Source organism: Brassica rapa, chromosome A03 (genome assembly GCF_000309985.2).
Source record: "Brassica rapa cultivar Chiifu-401-42 chromosome A03, CAAS_Brap_v3.01, whole genome shotgun sequence".
Classification (NCBI taxonomy): Eukaryota; Viridiplantae; Streptophyta; class Magnoliopsida; order Brassicales; family Brassicaceae; genus Brassica; species Brassica rapa.
In genome coordinates this window covers 35,535,654-35,554,234 of record NC_024797.2, presented here as the reverse complement: position 1 = coordinate 35,554,234, position 18,581 = coordinate 35,535,654, and the positions used below count along the sequence as shown (strand labels likewise).

At 43.5% G+C, this 18,581-nt stretch overlaps 1 non-coding gene across 1 annotated transcript; it reads right to left on the bottom strand.

Annotated features, from left to right (window-relative positions):
- Positions 1 to 7,518: 7,518 nt before the first annotated feature.
- Positions 7,519 to 7,624, bottom strand: LOC117133172. Its single transcript, XR_004457013.1, has one exon. It is a non-coding gene; the product is annotated as a small nucleolar RNA R71 (small nucleolar RNA).
- Between the last annotated feature and the right edge of the window lie 10,957 nt (positions 7,625 to 18,581).

The following is an 18,581-nucleotide window of genomic DNA, read 5'->3' as shown; positions in this document are numbered from 1 at the left end:
GTGGAACATAGGCTAACAAGACTAGCGGAACAAGGTCCTGCCTAAAGGGAGCCTGCTAAGAATAAGCAACCCCGGTTGACTTGAGTGCACAGGTTATTTCCCGACTTCGATGACAAAGTCGAGAAATAAGGGGCAAACTGTTGGGGAAAAATATCCCGGTATTATTTCTCCCGGCCTCCAGGAAGGACTCAGATCCCCGGATCCCTAGTAAACGGGTTCCCCGGGTCCCCAAGAGGGAACCCTGGGCTCGGTCCCTGGACCCTACTCCCTTCCAAGAAATGGAATACTTTTGACAAGGAGAACCTTCCATATTTCCGAATATGGAAGAGTTTAACCTAATGAAACCGACATCTAGACGACTATAAGAGCTACAACAGCCCTCAAGCAGGGGGGAGAGACCTTTTGACTTGGAGATTATACTTAGGCGGCTAGGGCTAGGGTTCATACGAATATACTTGTAATCCTTGCTTGTTCTATGTAATAAAGATCTCTTGAAGTCTATATTCTCCTCAATCTCTCTAAATCCTCACGAAACACTCTTAAACCTACCCAATAAATCAACTTGTCCATCGTTCTGTGGTACTCTAAAAGAGCCAACACAAAAATCCTCTAACACCGGGGGCGAGTTTCCCTGTAGTATTCTCGGCTACCCAGCGTAGGACCCAATCTCCTTGCTGGAAGGTTCTGGTTCTGACTTTCTTGTTGTAGTTTTTGGCGACATCTTGCTGATAGGACCAGTTCCTCAGTCGAGTGGCCTTCCTTTTTTTGTCGAGCAGGTCCATGCTTAATGACATCAACTCGTTGTTTTCTTCTGGATGAGGGGTCCGGAGACGGTGGTCTTCACATGCATCTCTGTCGGGATTGTGGCTTCAGTACCATAGACTAGCGAGTATGGAGTTTCTTGTGTCGCCGTCTTGGGGGTAGTTCGGTAAGCCTAGAGTACCCTGTGTAGTTCCTCCGCCCATAGCCCTTGAGAGCTCTCCAGGCGTTTCTTCAGCATATTCACCACGGTTTTGTTCATGGACTCGGTCTGCCCGTTTGATTGTGGGTGTTGGGAGTTGCAAACGTGAGCTTGATTCCCCAATCCTTGCAGAACTCTTTGAAGTTATGACTCCTGAACTGAGGTCCGTTGTCCGTTACGATCTCATGTGGGACCCGAAATGCGTGATCACATGGGTCCATATGAACTTGCTGATTTGGATCAGTGATGCGGCTGAGTGCCTCGGCTTCTACCCATTTCGAGAAATAGCCGGTCGCTATCAGGAGAAAGACTTTCTGCCCCGGCGCCATAGGGAATTTTCCCACTTTATCCACACCCCATTTTCTGAAGGACAATGGTGAACTTATGGATTTCATATTTTTAGGAGGGAGCTTTGAGACTGGAGCGTAACTCTGACATCGATCGTAGTGTTTGTCCTTCTTGTTAGCATCCTCGGCCATCGTGGGCCAGTAGTAGCCCGCCCTTTTGGCTCTAAGCACCAGACTTCTACCGCTAGAGTGAGATCCGCAATCTCCCTCATGTAACTCCACGATAATCTTGGCTGCCTCTCGGGGTGTGACACAACTTAGGTACGGTCCAGAGAACGACCTTCTATATAGCTTTCCCTAGGAGACGCAGTACCTCGCAGCTTGCTTCTTGATTTTTTGGCTCTCTTTGCGGTCCTCGGGGAGAGTATCGTTCTCCAAATATTGGATCAAGGGAGTCATCCAAGTGTGTCCTTCTTCGACAGCTGAGACCTCTTCATGGTGAGCTTCTTCCAAGGTTACCGAACATTAGAGTACGAGCAGAGGGATGCTCATTTGTATATCCGTATCGAGAGCGGATCCCAAGTTTGCCAGGGCATCTGCTTGGGAGTGAGCTTGCAATTCTTGAATTTCTTAATGAGGCGTTGGGCCACTGCTAGGTATTGAATCATGCTGTCGTCCTTTGCCTGAGGAATGATTTATACTCTCTCAAATAAGAGGTCGAGTTGTAGTACTTAGGGATCAAATTCACAAGGAGCTAGGGAACCTAGAGATTCTAATATGATTTGTTAAGCAAGATGTTTTAAGAGTTTTGAAAGTAAATTGCAGTTTTATATTGAACAAGTATTTGTTCAATAACAAGTTTTGGGGGTTCTGGTGGTTAAAAAGAAATTAGCTAGACTTAGGGTTTTTATTCAGGAAAGTTGGAATTATAATCCTATAGATGCCTAATGAGTTGAATGCATGATAATGTAAAGCTCAACTATTTGATCAACAAGTCTTTTGGCCTTTGCGAGCATTGACTTGTTGACTATTAACTAGATCTATGATCTCAACTCTCGTTATATTGATCTATAGAAAGGGTCGATCGCTATTCCAGTGGGTGTATCGATCGATACACCTTTTGCACCGTCGATCGATTATCCAAGTATGATATCGATTGATGCGCTCTAGTCAAGCTTTATGCGCAGGTTGAATGAATGCTTACTAAGCTCACTAGATCAGCTCTCGCCTTGCTCATAGCAAGAAACATAGTTCAATTAGAATGTTTTCAGGACAAGAATTAGGTATGGCTTTTATCAATCAATCCTAGGGCAAGTTCTGGGTAGTTAATCTAAACACATGCATTAATGAACAATTCTAAAGATGATTATCACAACTCAGCATTCTATAGTTGGGGCTAATCCCTCCTAACCTATTTAAACCCTAAAATCTAACAAGAGAACTACTCAGACATGGCTAAGCAATTCATAACAATAGTTAAGTATATAAACTTCATAGAATAAATAAGATAAATATCAATGGAGTTCCAATCACAAATTATATCTTTGGATCGTCTCTCATATCAATCAATAAAACAATGAAACACAAAGAAAGCACTCTCTGCCTCTAACATGGCGGCAAAGCTTATATAATTAGGGTAAAACACGTCAGAGACAATCTTGTAAAATAGTGAAATCTTGGGCTTCAAGTCAGCTGTGACGAAACGGGCTTTCTGCGCGTTTCGCTAGCGATCGACACCATGACTTATGTATCGATCGATTCTATCCCTCCAATATCGACCGATTGTCAATCTCAATGGTCATCTCGGGTGCTTGCTTCAAATATCTCCAAAACGCTCCAAAATCATCACTTATCTCCAAAACATTAGTAAAAACACCTATAAACTAATGATGAAAATGGGTCAAATCCATAGTCTATCAACTTTCCTAGACTTACCCTTTTGCTTGTCCTCACGCAAAACAAACAAGCAGTCTCTCTGAAAGAGGTTTTAAAAACAGCAGGGACTCACATGATTTAAAACTTAGAATCGTCACCTCTACAATATTGCAATCCACATCTAAGAAATCCTAATCACAAAAGCACATCATACTATATCCTACCTTAGCAACCAAATTCATCTAGCCAACAACTTAGCTTAATGTTGTCTTTCATTCCCCTCTACCAACCTCATTTCTTAACATAAAATAAAAAGTGAAGGCTTTACCTTGGGAGTATCGATCACATGATTCAAGGATTCTCAAACAAGTATATGGACCTGCAGGTAAAGATTAGTTCCTATTCTCTCTCTCTCTACTAATTTTCTCTCTTGGTTAAAAACCTGCTTATATGCAAGATCATTAACCAAGATTGGACAGGCTTCCATGAATCAAGCCTTAATGGTGGTTGCCACCAAGTCATGTTCACTTCTTTTTGACCTATATCCTAGGATTATTTGTGAAGCAAGCCTTAATGGGTTGTAGCCACCAAGTCATGTTCTAATCCTTTACCTGTTGGGGTCAAAATCGGTCACGACGAAATCAATGTCTGAAAGTCCGTAAAAATCAGCATGAACATTTTTACGAAAAAGTAATCTTTACAAAGAGCCTTGCGGTAAAATCTTGTTCAAATCTCAATCGAACCACTAAATACTGTTTGTCCGAAGGAAACAGACATGTATCCAATTCGGCCGCGGACAAGCTCGAGTACAGCAATCGGACCACGGACAATCGAAGCTCGATCGATACGCGGCGACCAAGCATGCACACAGCTCGGTCGCTACGTAGCGATCGAGCTCGAGCCAAGCTCGGTTGCTACGTAGCGATCGAGCTCGAGCCAAGCTCGGTCGCTACGTAGCGACCGAGCGTCCATCCCGCTTGGTCGCTACATAGCGACCGAGCTCAATCCAAGCTTGGTCGCTACGTAGCGACCGATCTCGAGCCAAGCTCGGTCGCTACGGAGCGACCGAGCGTCCGTCCCGCTTGGTCGCTACGTAGCGACCGAGCTCTTCCGAAACGTCAATACGACACCAGTCAATGCATTCTCGTCTATCCTTTGATGCTATCTAGACCGTAGCGAACTCAGTTCATGTTTTCCGCCACTCTACATCATCGATCAAACTTTGAGGTAAAAACTGCGGAAAGTCCGTTCTTTATCAAAAGAAGTCGCAATAGACGTTTCGAGTCGGAATACGGCCCAAAGGGACCTAAGACACGACTCGAGGCCCATCTTACGATTTCTTAACCAAAAGCCCGTAAAACGTAGGACGGTTTACGCTTGGTTCGCAAGGGAAGATAAATGTCAAGTTTCCGCAGATAAATACGGAATTTTGAAGATAATTACGAAGATCGGAAAAAATGGAATATCTCTATTTTATGCTATGACGGCTTAAGGGCAGAAGAGTAAAAGCGTAAACCGACCTAGGAGAGAGTATATAAGGAGTCCTAGGTGAGAGGCATGGAGGAAGAGACCTTTTTTAGACTCGGAATTCTCTGCACTTAGAAACTTTAGGCTTTATTTTCAATTACCTTGACTGCCTCCTCTGGATTCCTGGTGTTGAAGTTTCCATTGCTGGAAGCATCAAGAGCCATCTGGTACTGCACCGCGATGCCTCTGTAGAAAGTACTAAGTAGCTGTACTTTATTGAATCTGTGGTGTGGACAGTCTCTCTGGTAAGACTTGAATCAGATCCAAGAGCCTCTGAATAATTCCGCAGGCTCCTGAGTGAATGTAGCAATCTTGCTCCTCAAGTCTTCAGCACGCGCCTCATCAAAGAAATTGCATAAGAATGCATTCTTGATTTCGCTCCAGGATTTAAGACATCCTGGTTGTAACTGCTTGAGCCAATGCAGAGCATCTCCAGCAAGTGAATATCAGAAAAGCTTGCATAATAGGTAGTCTTCAAAGACCCCCTGACTCTAATAGTAGAAATCAGATCCTCGAACCTCTCTAGATGGTCCATAGGACGCTCGTGGGATAGTCCATGGTAGGGCAACTGTCCCACAAGCCAAGCTCGAGTATGGAAATCAGATCGCGGACAAGCCAAGCTCGATCGATACGCGGCGACCAAGAATGCACACAGCTCGCAGACAAGCATTCGTCTCGCTCGGTCGCTATGTAGCGTCCGTCCCGCTCGGTCGCTACGTAGCGACCGAGCCCGTGCCAAGCTCGGTCGCTACGTAGCGACCAAGCATTCGTCTCGCTCGGTCGCTACGTAGCGACCGAGCGTCCATCTTGCTCGGTCGCTACGTAGCCACTGGGCTCGAGCCAAAGTTCGGTCGCGGCGTAGCGACCGAGCTCTTCCGAACATCGGTATGACACCAGTCCATGCATTCTTGTCAAACGTTCAAATGTTATCTCCCGAAGACCATAGCGAGCTCAGTCTATGTTTTCCGCTATTCTAAATCATCGATCAAACTTCGCGGATTAGAAACCGCGGAAAGTTCTTTCTTTGTCGAAAGAAATCGTAGTAAACTCTTCGAGTCGGAAGACGGCCCAAAGGGACCTAAAACACGACTCGAGGCCCATCCTGCGATTTCTTAACCAAAGGCCCGTAAACCACAGCCCGGTTTACGCTTTGTCCACAAGGAAGGATAAATGTCAAGTTTCCGCGGATAAATACGGAAGGTTTGAAGATAATTGTGAAAATCGGGAAAAATGGAATATCTCCATTTTTATGCTATGACGGCTTAAGGGCAGAAGAGTAAAAGCGTAAACCGACCTTGGAGCTAGTATATAAGGAGTCCTAGGCGAGGAGCATGGGAAGAAAAACTTTTTAGAATCAGAATTCTCTGCACTTAGAAACTTTAGGCTTTATTCTCGACAAGTTCGGTTTCTATGACTGGCACTCAATTACTAGACGAACTCGTCCAGGCAGTTCGATCTCTTGTCCAGCTCTATCAATTGAACTACGTTCGGCTTGATCCTCGAAAGGGGTACGTAGGCAGCCTTTAACAAGGTTCAGTCCAAAATCAATCAAAAACCTTTTACTTATCTTTTTCGTCTTTTGTTATCGAGCTGCGACTCAAATAGGTTTGAGCTTTTAGGCTGCTAGAACTAAGTAACTCGCTGACAGCCTTTGCGGCCAAAGCTTTTATGATCCCTTGTAATGATCGCTACGCTCTTACGCGGACTCGAAATAAGATCTACTGTTTTCTCTAAACTCGTTTGTTATCTTTTCATGATTTCCGCATATATTCGATCACTTGTCGTTGGCTCTCGCAGAGATCCGGGACCTCTGGGAAATTAGGGTTTTCCTAGTTTCCTTATTTAAACGGAAATCGACAGTGCAAATTTCGGTTCCCACATATGTTCCCTAGCTCCTTGTGGATTCGATCCCTAAGTACTACATCTGAACCTCTTTTGATGAAAGTAACACTCTTTAGGGTAATTTGAGTGGTATTAAATTTGGCGCCGTTGCCGGGGAGCTTTGATCGCCATTAGATTTAGTTTTATTAGTTCTTATTCTTTTCTTTACCCCCTTTTCTAATAATCTTTCTTTTTCTTGTCTTTTCAGGTGCATGCCCAGCGGTACCAGAAGCAACAAGGAGAAAGACTTGCTGTTCTCAGACGATCCTGCTCATTTGGAACGCACCATCCATAGAGGTCAACGTTCCACATCGCTCGACGCAACCACTTCGTCGTCGATCGATACTCACAACCAACCGTCGACCGACACCAGACCGTCATCGTCGATCGATCCCAGTCGTCCAACAACGATCGATACTACACCGTGTACGTCGATCGATAACGTGTCGTCAAAAATGGTAAACATTATTATTCTAACTCAGGATGAGAATGGAAACTTGTATGACCAGGCCGGTCATCTGCGTAATGCAACAGGTCAGAAAATAGATGCTCAGGGAATTGTAATCCCTGATGCTGATGCTACAGGAGCTGCTCAACCTGTAGATGAGGAGGCTCGATCGAAACCACTAGCCGACTACAATCGCCCAAATGAGTACTATTCCAACAGATCAGCGATTCGACTTCCGGAGATCCAGAAGCAGAATTTCGAGCTGAAGCCTCAATACTACACTCTCGTGTTGCAGATACCCTACTCTGGGTTACCGCACGAGCATCCTATGGACCATTTGGAACGGTTCGAGGATCTAATCGCTGCCATTCGAATGGAAGGAGTCCCCGAAGATTACCTGCTGTGCAAGCTCTTCAGATACACGCTGAATGGAGAAGCGATGCACTGGCTTAGGCAGCAACCCACAGGATCTTTAACATCCTAGAGCGACATCAAGAATGCTTTCTTACGAAACTTCTTCGATGAGGCGCGCGCTGGAGAACTTCGGAACAAAATTTCCACATTCTCGCAGAAGGCTGGAGAGTCCTTCAAAGATGCGTGGATTAGAATTAGGTTTTTCCAGCGAGACTGTCCACACCACGGATTTAATGAAGTGCAGCTACTAAGCACTTTCTTCCGAGGTCTCGCCTTACAGTATCAAATGGCTCTTGATACGGCGAGTGAAGGAAACTTCACTACTCGGAATCCGTTTGAAGCTGTGTGACTTATCGAAAACCTTGCTAACAGCAAAAGTACCAAAAACACTGACTCTGAACGGAAGAAGTCTGTAGCCTCTATCGGGAAGGAACAGATGGACGAAGTAAAAGCTAAGTTAGATGTGGTGCACGGACTTCTTAGGAAACAAGTATGTTCAGCTGAAGGAGAAGTAGCAGATACCGAAGGAGAAGAAGATGTGAACTACATCGGAGGTACCGGATTCCAAAAATTTGGAAACCAGGGCGGAAACAGAAACTTCTTTGGAAATGGCCAAAGAAGTAACCAAAGTTCACAATTTCAAAAACCCTTCAACAACAGCAAGTGCTACTCGAACTCTTACTATCAAAATCCACCACCCCAAACTCAGGAAAGCAACATCGAAGAAATGCTTGATCGAGTACTGTTGGGACAACAACAAATCACCGTGGATTTCAACGGTAAGATAGACTCTGCCTACAACAATCTGAACACCAAAATCGAGACCTTAGGGACTCACGTGAGAAAACTTGAAACCCAAGTAATTCAGACGGGCGAGACTATCAAGAGGCAAGAAGCTTTTGCTAGAGAAGCAGGAGCCGACAAAGGGAAACACCACGTAAATGCCATCATAGCTGATGAATTCTGGCAAGTGGTGAGAAATGAAAACCTTGAGGAAGGAGATTTTGAAATCGAAAGCTCCATGAGTCTCGGCGGATCCCAATGGTATCGACCGATGTCGATGAACTCGCATCGATCAACAGACCAAGATGAAGATCGATGGACGGATTCCTCCAGACATCGATCGACGTCGTCTGCCGATTCGACTGAATGCAATGCGGTTTGAATTCTAACCCATGAAGAATTCGCAGCTAAGCATCCTCACCCACCCTCCCCTTTCTATGGAAAAATCGATCGATCGGTTAACTCAACCATCGATCGACAGAGTGAGTCCGACGTTGATCGTCACAACACACCTCCCATCGATCGACCGTCACCTCTGACATACCGAGTGCGGTTACCCTCAATCGATAATGATTACATCAATGCACTCATACCACCACATAAACCATTAGCAAACCCACCCTAACCAACACCCAACCCTTTAAATAGTTCAACAGAACCTGTTCAAGAAGAACAAGAATCTGAAGGGAGAAGGTTAAGAAAAAGGAAGGAGAAGATTCCTAAAAACCTTAAGAGGGAAGCTATCGATAAAGAGATGGACGGTTTCACTAAACGAGTCATCAGAATCCCAATCGAAAAACCTTTTGATGAAGCTTACTTCACACACCGGTTGTGGATGTTCTTCAGAGAAACAAATGTAACTGAGGAGGACATTAGGAGAATGTTTCATCAAGTCAGAGGAAAGATGAAACACAGGATCACATTGACGAAGAAGAGTGATCCTGGGAAGTTTGCAATACCATGCATAGTCAAGGTTGTTGAATTTCCCCATTCAATGTGTGACACAGGAGCATCGGTTAGTATCCTCCCTAGGATCATGGCGGACCAGCTTGGTTTGACCATCGAACCTTCAACAGAATCCTTCACCTTCGTGGATCTTTCAGAGAAGCAATCCGGAGGCATCATAAGAGATCTAGAGGTACTGATTGGTAATGCCCTTGTCCCTGTAGATTTTCATGTCTTAGACATCGAGCTTAACTGGAACTCTTCACTTCTGCTTGGAAGATCCTTCCAACCTACAGTAGGAGCTGTATGTGACATGAACAAAAACAAATTGTGTCTAACGCTCATAGACCCAAACATCCACTACAATCCCATCCGACCTAAGAGAAAGGTAATTAATTTTGTGGATTATGGGAAAGAACTCGGCTTCATTGGCGCATGCCATTGTGGAGCAGAGTATGAATCGGAGTACGAAACAGAGTACTCGGAATCGATCGACACACCACCCTTTCCATCGATCGATTCCAATGTGTCAATGGTGACCGATGACCACAACAACACGTCACTCGACGTAATGCACCCACTTGACCATTTCGCTTCACCTAATCATTGCTACCAACATTTTGCCTTCCAACCTCCAACCAAGAGAGGACATGATGATTATTCCATAGGCAGTTGGGCAGACAGTGGTTTCCATGAAAGTTTTGCAGTTGACACTGTAATTACTTCACCACATGAGGAACATACCGAGGAATACGATGAGGATTACTGGAGAGAACGTGCAATAGAAATGTCTTTGCAGGATGAAAGACTTGAAACACACAACTTCACCAACACGTTTCCAACATCGTTCGATGCTGTGCACTCCACATCGGTCGATACCCACCCTCGTCCAGCAAAACAACCGCTCACATCGATCGACACCCGTAAAGGAACATCGATCGATATTCGCGCCGCAGCGAAAATTCAGGAGCAGGAGAATATTCCCTCCCTAACTAGGTTTACAGATACCTATATAAATCGTTTTGCACCTCCGAAACCACCTACACACATCAGAGTGAACACACAAGAAAATAAGATGAACACTCTTCCTTCTACATCAACAGAAAAATCCATGAAGAGAAATCATCTCAAGAACACAAGTTCTGCAGAAATTACTTTGCCATCGATCGATGTAACTGTATCTACATCGATCGATACTACTCTAAACCCTAAACTTTCTATTTCTAAAAAGAATAATTATGCAAACATTGATTACGGTTTTCTAACACCTGATGAATTTGGTATTTTCAGGGATCCAGATGGCAACGCACGTGCAATGGATGGAAAGATTTTACAAGTGTCCAGAGAGGACATAGCAGACATCCTTCAAATAACCAATGGACCCGACAACCTGTTCTCACAGCAACGTGGCACTCCAGACGTCATTCTAACAGATCCCAACAACCACGCAGGAGTCACCACAACAGAGACCAACCCAGATCTATCACGCCAACCAAAAGGGCAAGCATCGATCGACGGTATCATAGAAACACCGATCGACAGGGTAACACCAACGTCGATCGATATGGATAATCCGACGTCGATCGACAGACGCTATGAATGTGGGAGCCGCGCTTTCGACATGTATGGAGCCAGAAAGTTCACTTGGGAACAAAGGGACGAATATGGAGTCTACAGAGATGAGCGTGGACACGCACGAAGCGCAGCTGGTGAGATGATACTTGTCACAAAGGACAACATCAGGAAAATACTGGAAAGAGCATCTCTTTTTGAAGAGAGCCACATCTGTCTTCCAGAACATGCCACTTCCTTCACACTCACAAGACTGGCACCAGAACTCTACACCAAAGAAGAAATCGATGAAATGGTGTTTGGTATTTGTGGAGCTCAGGAGAAACTGGGAGAGGAGCTCAAAACACTGGTAGATGAAACACATCAGCCTTTGGATAGAGGCTACAATGAGCTTTTCAGATGTATGGCAGAAATGAGGACATAAATTGATAGTTTACGTCAGCAACTTGAGAAGGAAGCTACGACCTCAGCATCGATCGACGCACCATGTGCAAAATCGATCAACGTCAGTCTTCCTACAGCTCAGACCCTTGCAGAACCGCGATGCTCAACACAACACATGGATGAATGGGAAGTCTCATACATCGACACAAGGATAAACGACGTTTACTGCCCTCTTAACAACAACGTGGACTGGCTAAGCACCAAAATCGAGCTACTACAGCAAGACCTGGACACCATTCGCAAGAAGGACCAACATCCAGCCACATCGATCGACATGTGCACCTTCACATCGCTCGACGCCAAAGTCTCAGCAATGAATGAGAGGCTGAGGACTTACGAGGATATGCATGACCCTTTTATATCACCAGTCATGATACATTTAAACAAATTGTCTAGTCAATTACTTGATGCCCAAAAGGATATTGAAAAAATTACTAATCAAAGTTTTTTGCAGGAAAAATCAACATCGATCAACAGGCTAAGAGAACCCTGGATCGATGGCAGGAAACCTGTGGAGTTACTTCCTTACACAGCAGCAGAAGTTGACTCCTTACACAGCAGCAGAAGTTGACAAGATCACATCCAAGATCTACACTGCTCTAGACAACATGGAGGAACGACTTGACAAACGCTGCGATGACATCTACTTTCCATTCGACAACAAAATCAGTGGACTAGACAACCACGCAGAATGGCTACAGAAAGAAGTCAAAGCCATTCAGAGGCAACTCGCAGCTCAACATCAGATATCATCATCGATCGACAGGACAAAGGAAAAATCGATCGACGGCAACTCACCGAGATCGACCAACGAACACATAATCACATTGATCGACGCCGAGTCTACAACAATCGGCGAGCAGCTGATACACAAGACAGTGGAGTCAATGCAAAAGGAACTGACAGATCTTTCAGCATACGCCTATGACAACATAGGCTGGCACCAGGTCAGCATTGACAACATTCAAGAAAGGCTACAGAACATCTCCAATGTACTTGGGAAGATGGATGACAAATGGACAAGAAATGATGAGGCCACAAGAAGTTTCATTGCATCTTGGTCCAGAATGCACAGAGATGACGTGGATGCTTGCTTTCCAACAAGCAGCTGCTTCTCCACCCAATAGCCAATCACTACCACAGTCAAGCTAAATGACTATAACCAAGCGCTGAGTGGGAGGCAACCCACTATTAGGTATTTTACTTTGGTTTCATTAGCTAGCATATATTTCTTTCGTTTTATTTCTTTCAGATTTAGGAGACCCAAGTAGGAAGACCTGTATATCGACCGACGACGAGACGTCGACATCGTTCGACATAGGCAACCACACGACGATCGATGTAACACTTACCCATCGATCGATATCTAACACGGTCAGATGTATCTTAACTACTTGTTATATTTCGTACATCATACACTTTTCATCATAACTCCGGCTAATTTACACTGGGACAGTGTTATTTAAGTCTGGGGGGAGATTTACTGATATAATTTATTTTATTCTTACGTAAAAAGGAATTTCAAATAAATTATGCTTAGCTATCGAAAATAGGGACTATAATCTTATACTGGTTTAAACATGAATATCTAACCGATCTTTAGCACCATTTTAGATTTACTGATTGCAGATAGCACTAAAGATGCTAAAGCAGATCAACCTATCAACTACACACTTGCCTTGAACCGTATGAAGTAACCAAAGCTGATTTCCAACACTAAACCTGACATAACCGCTTGTCTTGGGGCTTGGTATACATGGGATCAGATTCTTCAGATAGGTCTGGAAGGTAACGCCTGGTTTAGATTATTTATCACATTTTCTCTCTCTAGATTTCGACCCTAGATTACTTATAAAAAAAGAAAAAAAAATAAATATATATATATATAAGAAATATCTATTGTTTAATTAGGATGAGTCTGAACAGGACTTGGTGGCTAAAACCATTAAGGCTTGATTCATAAAGACTCAAATAAAAAAGTTCGAAACGGGACTTGGAGGCGGCAATCTTCAAGGCTCGCTTTCGCAAAGAACTCTTGGATATAGGTCAAAAAGAAGTGAACAGAACTTGGTGGCAACCACCATTAAGTTTTGATTCATGGAAGCCTGTCCAATCTTGGTCACTGTCCTGCAATGGAAGCAGACTTTGACTCAAGAGAGAAATTTAGAGAGAGAGAAACTAGGAACTAACTTTTACCTGCAGCTCCAGATACCTGTTTGAAATCCTTGCATCCTGTGATCGATACTCCCAAGGTAAAGCATTCACTTTATATTTATGCTAAGAAATGAAATCAGTAGAGGGGATGTCATACGTGAATTGATGAGTTGTGTTATGTTAGAAATGGTTGCTAAGCTAGGATATTGCATAGTGTGCTTTTGTGATTAGGACTATTTAAATGTGGTTGCAAAATTTTTGAGGAAAGATTTCTATGTTTTTAAAATCTTAAGTTCCCAAATATTTTCAAACCTCTTTTAGAGAGACTGCCTGTATGTTTTGCTTGAGGACAAACAAAAGGGTAAGTCTGGGGGAGTTGGTATACCCTGGATTTGACCCATTTTTATCCATGGTATATTACTATTTTACTATATATATATATCTATGTTTTCTACTCTTCTAGGTATGTTTTCAGGTTCAGGTGCATTTCAGAGTAAAGCTATGACTTTGGAGCATTTTGGAGCATAAAGGACATTTCACCCGAGCTGACCACTTAGAGGTCGACGAGAGGAAGAATAATCGATCGATACGCATCAGTGCTGACGATCAATTTCAGGAAATGCCTCGACAGATGAAGATTAATATCGATCGATGTACACATGTACCGTCGATCGATGTCGAGACACCAGACGCGACCTTTTGGATTCAGCAGACTTAAAAACCAAGGCCAAGCCAAATTACCAAAATGCCGTGACGAGTTTTTAACCTAGTAGAATATATACTGCCTAAGTGTTTGACGGCAGAGAGAGCTTTTTCTTTTCTAGACCTAGTTTTGTTACAAGTTTCATTTGGGAGAGAAGATCACTTGTGATTGGAACTCCTTGTTTCATTTTCCTTATCATATATTCTATGAGTTTCTATTTATCCGTTGATATGAATTGCTTTGCTATGTCTGAATAGTTCAACTGTTAGATCCAGGGTTCAGATAGGTTTGTGGGATTAGCTCCAAACTATAGATCTGCCTTGTTGTGATATTCATGATAGATTTGTACTCATTGCTTGTTTTAGCCTAGCTAACTAGAACATGATCATAGGATTGCATATTCAAGCATCCTTGTTATCCCATCATGACATCTATCTATCATATTAGGATTGCTAGAGAGGGCTAACCGCCAATTTAGAATCTTAATAGAGCATTTTCATACTCGCGCATAGGCCTGGCTAGAACCCATCGATCGATGTCCTCAACTGACAATCGATCGATGTTGGCAAAAGTGTATCGGTCGACGTCTTAATAGACTATCGATCGACACTCTCTTGTGTCTGCATCTAACCGGTGAGACACAAGATCTAGTCGGTTAACCAGTGGTACATGCGGCAGCTGATCACTGAGTTAAGCGAATGAGCTCTAATATATCATGCATGCAACAGTTAGGCATCTATAGGAATTATAATCTCCAACACCTGAATAATGGCCCTGCATCTAATATCATTTCCAACCTAAGTTACATTTATCATTTACTCGCTAGTTACTATTGCTATTTTATTTAAAACATTACAACCCTTAGAATTAATAAACACTAGATTTAATTGTTCCTTAGCTCCTTGTGGATTCGATCCCTAAGTACTACATATGAACCTCTTTTGATGATAGTAACACTCCTTAGGGTAATTTGAGTGGTATCAGATCTCAAGCCAAGCTCGGTCGCTACGTAGCGACCGAGCATGCTAGCGACCGAGCTCTTCCGAAACATCAATACGACACCAAACCATGCATTCTCGTCTACCCTTTGATGCTATCTCCCGAAGACTGTAGCGAACCCATTTCGTGTTTTCCGTCATTCGAAGTCATCAATCAAACTTTACGATAAAAACCGCAGAAAGATCGTTTTTATCGAAAGAAGTCATAATAAACGTTTCAAGTGAAAATACGGCCCAAGGGGACCTAAGGTGTGACTCGAAGCCTACTTTACAATTTCTTAAACCAGCAGCCCGTAAACCGTAGGACGGTTTACGCTTGGTTCGCAAGGAAAGATAAATGTCAAGTTTCCGCGGATAAATACAAAATTTTGATGACAATTACAGAGATCGGGAAAAATGGAATATCTCCATTTTTAGGCTACGACGGTTTAAGGGCAGAAGGGGAAAGGCGTAAACCAACCTAGAAGCAAGTATATAAGGAGTCCAAGGCGAGAGGCATGAGAGAGGACTTTTACACAGAAAACTTAGCACTTAGAGCAGTTTAGGCAATTTTTCCGTTTTTTTGTTATTCGAGCTGCGACTCAATTAGGTTTAGCCGTCTTAGGGTTGCTAGAACTAGGAATCTCGCCGACAGCTCTCGATCTCAGGCTTATACCTTGTTGTAACGCTCAAACGCAGATTCAAAATAAGACCTACTTTGGTCTCTTTTTACGATCTTATATACTTTATCGTTGTTATTTCGTGTTCTGATTGCTTAGCGTGTGGTATTAGCAGATATCTGAGACCTCTGGTAAATTAGGGCTCTCCTACTTTCCTTACTTAAACGGAAATCGATAGGGCAAATATTGGTTCCCACAGTGTGTAGTACTGCGCTTTCAGCTCAAAATCCCTCTCAATGGTAGGAGGAAGGATAGCTGATCTGTTGGTGTAGTAGCGATCTATACGGTTGTAGTCAGCCAACGTCCTGGGTTGCGCAGCCTCATCTACAGGTAAGGTAGTACCTGTAGTAGTAGCATCAGGCGCAGGGATTTCTGCCCCCTGAACATCTATTCTTTGACCTGGTGCATTACGCAGATGACCCTCCTGGTTATGCAGGTCTCAATTGTTGTCCCGCACAAGTATCAAAGGTGCAACCATTTCTCGCGGTTCAGTATCGATCAATGTCCGAGATGGAATGTCGATCGATGTCGGGTGAAGGGTATCGGTCGACGGAAGGTTTGTGTTGTCGATCGATAGGGGTGAGTGAGAATCTGTCGACGGGACTGGTGTTTGGGTCGACGGTGGTTGAGCATAATCGAGCGACACGGAAATGTTGTTGTCGGTCGATAGGAAGCGCGCTTCCTTACGGATCGTTCGTTCCAAACTTGCAGGATCTGGTGAGAATATCAGTTGTGATTCTTTGTTGCTTCTGGTACTGCTGGGCATGTACCTGAAAATCCAAGAAAACATTTTCTGTCAATACTTAACAAAAATTAGAAAACAGGCGATCAAAGCTCCCCGGCAACGGCGCCAAATTAGATAACACTCAAATTATCCTAAGGAGTGATTAATACTCTCTCAAATAAGAGGTCGAGTTGTAGTACTTAGGGATCGAATTCACAGGGAGCTAGGGAACCTAGAGATTCTAATATGATTTGTTAAGCAAGATGTTTTAAGAGTTTTGAAAGTAAATAACAGTTTTATATTGAACAAGTATTTTTTCAATAGCAAGTTTTGGGGTTTTGGTGCTTAAAAAGGAAATAGCTAGACTTAGGGTTTTTATTCAGGAATGTTGGAATTATAATCCTGTACATGCCAAATGAGTTGCATGCATGATAATGTAAAGCTCAACTAATTAATCAACAAATCTTTCGGCCTTTGCGAGCATTGTCTTGTTGACTATTAACTAGATCTATGATCCCAACTCTCGTTATATTGGGACCCTGATATGCCTGAGGCTATACAGGGGTTTTACGTAGTATCGACGGCATACTCGGGCTTGCGCAGACCCATTCCTACCTTATGTCTCATACTCGTTTTGTTTGTGTGTGGTCATGCCACTTATCATTGAGGGTTGGCCACAATCGGAGGTCTCTTTGACCAGATCCAGCTCGTTTGTCCCTTTAAGTATTATGGTATTCATACTCTCTTTTATAGTCGGAACTATTTTATTATATAGGCTATGTCCGTAGACTTTCAGCGTACATATGAGTAGAAAAACATAATGCTTAAAATAAAAGATAGAATAATTATATAGAAATCATGGTCCGGAGAGCGTACAAGATATCAGCTTGCAAGATACCCCGGTGGTTGTGGGAACCGAAATTTGCACTGTCGATTTACGTTTTAAATTATGAAACTAAGAAAACTCTAATTTCCCAGAGGTCCCGGATCTCTGCGAGAGCCAACGACAAGTGACCAAATATATCCAGAAATCGTGAAAAGATAACAAACGAGTTTGAGAAAACAGTAGATCTTATTTTGAGTCTGCGTAAGAGAGTTGCGATTATTACAAGAGATCATAAAAGCTTTGGCCGCAAAGGCTGTCAGCGAGTTACCTAGTTCTAGCGGCCTAAAAGCTCAAACCTAGTTGAGTCACAGCTCGATAACAAAAGACGAAAAAGATACAGAAAAGGTTTTTGATTGATTTCGGACTGAACCTTGTTAAAGGCTGCCTACGTACCCCTTTCGAGGATCAAGCCGAACGTAGTTCAATTGATAGAGCTGGACAAGAGATCGAACTGCCTGAGCGAGTTCGTATAGTAATTGAGTGCCAGTCATAGAAACCAAACTTGTCGAGAATAAAACCTAAAGTTTGTAAGTGCAGAGAATTCTCAGTCTCAAAAGTCCTCCCCTTCATGCCTCTCGCCTAGGACTCCTAATATACTCGCTCCAAAGTCGGTTTACGCTTTTACTCTTCTGCCCTTAAGCCGTCATAGCATAAAATGGAGATATTCTATTTTTTCCGATCTTCGTAATTATCTTCAAAATTCCGTATTTATCCGCGGAAACTTGACATTTATCTTCCCTTGCAAACCAAGCGTAAACCGTCCTACGGTTTACAGGCTTTTGGTTAAGAAATCGTAAGATGGGCCTCGAGTCGTGTCCTAGGCCCCTTTGGGCCGTATTCTGACTCGAAACGTTTATTGCAACTTCTTTCGATAAAGAACGGACTTTCCGCGGTTTTTACCGCAAAGTTTGATCGATGATTTAGAATGGCGGAAAACATGAACTGAGTTCGCTACGGTCTTCGGGAGATAGCATCAAAGGATTGACGAGAATGCATGGACTGGTGTCGTATCGATGTTTCGGAAGAGCTCGGTCGCTACGTAGCGATCAAGCTTGGCTCGAGCTCGGTCGCTACGTAGCGACCGAGCTAGGCTCGGGCTCGGTCGCTACGTAGCGACCGAGCTGTGTGCATGCTTGGTCACCGCATATCGATCGAGCTTGGCTTGTCTGCGGTCCGATTGCCATACTCGAGCTTGTCCGCGGCTGATTTGGATACATGTCTGTTGCCTTCGGACAATCGTATTAGTGGTTTGATTGAGATTTGAACAAGATTTTAACGAAAGGCTCTTCGTAAAGATATCTTTACGAGGATTACTTTTCG